The sequence below is a fragment of the Sinocyclocheilus grahami genome, unplaced genomic scaffold (assembly GCF_001515645.1).
Source record: "Sinocyclocheilus grahami isolate Dianchi unplaced genomic scaffold, SAMN03320097.WGS_v1.1 scaffold3599.1, whole genome shotgun sequence".
Taxonomy (NCBI): domain Eukaryota; kingdom Metazoa; phylum Chordata; class Actinopteri; order Cypriniformes; family Cyprinidae; genus Sinocyclocheilus; species Sinocyclocheilus grahami.
Genome location: NW_015508693.1, coordinates 21,260 through 22,466, shown reverse-complemented (window position 1 = coordinate 22,466; position 1,207 = coordinate 21,260). Strand labels below are relative to the sequence as shown.

Below are 1,207 nucleotides of genomic sequence, written 5' to 3'. Positions count from 1 at the left end.
TTCACAATAGTACTATTTTACTGTATTTTACTGTGTCCCTGATGAGCAAGAATAATAGAAAATAAGAATGAATATATATGTTTTAACACAGATGAAAAACATAATATATTATAAATAAAATACTCCAGATGTATGTATTCCATTTCACACGGAATATAAACGTCTCATAAAACTTCATGGCCAGGACCTGCCATTTGCTGCTTCTCTGCTCATTTCTTATTTGTTGTTTAAAATGTTCTGTTAATGTCACTAAGCTCTCCAGACCAACTGAAACGACACTCAGAAACCTTGTGATGGCCCTTAAAGCAATAGTGTGAAACAGTGACATCAGATGGCAGATAAGCCATTAAGACTCATATAAAGTCCTCAATCACCATAATGTATATAATGCAATACAAATAAAGTGTGAATGGAACTGAACCTCTTAACTTATCAAATTACTTTAATAAGCGGTCATTAGAGTTGATCTCTTCCTGACAGCATACTTTACTCAGAATCAGACAATCCAGATGACACACATTTACACTAATGGAAACACAATGGAAAACTTCTGAGGAGTGTTCATGGTAACGTCCCACATAAGGCTGAAGGTAAGGCTGTCTGGTTATCAGACACAGGTGCTACCCTGTCTGATCTTTGACTGTTTGCTTTAAGGTTTATGCAATTTTTCAAGTTAACAAGAGGTCAAACAGAACGGTCAGACTCAATCCCTTCCATCAAATCATTATAAATGTGTAACCGTTCTTCTTTAAAATGGAATGTAGTGCTGAGAACTAATAGATCAGTGCTGTTGGTCTCATTGTGATCAGTTTCAGGTTCGCCTTTTCCATATAAAGATTAAAAAATTTGGATCAGGACTGAAATGGGATCATTTTACTGTCTCAACTGATGCTTCTATCCATAACATCTTTTATTAATAAAGAATCACATGGAACTTTCCAGTTTCAAATAAACACAAACATTGAACAAATTCCCCCTATTTAATAAGGCAATGGTATACGTACATGCAAAAACTCACAAACTGACACCAAAGTAGACCAAAGTTGATAGCCTTTCACTGTTGCAGCAAGTTTCACCGAAGACCCCCATCTCTTCTGTGGATTAATCAGAACATCAGTTTGTAAATTGTTTATTTTCCTTGTATGTGCTCTTTCAGCAAATGCACTGGAAGTTATTAATTTCTGGCATTAATTTTCCCTTTAGATTG

General features: G+C 35.2%; 1 protein-coding gene across 1 annotated transcript in view; it reads left to right on the top strand.

The window, feature by feature from the left end:
- Positions 1-1,207, top strand: part of LOC107576370 (multidrug resistance-associated protein 9-like) — a 12,886-nt gene that overhangs the window by 877 nt on the left and 10,802 nt on the right. The gene's annotated exons all lie outside the window — the stretch shown is intronic.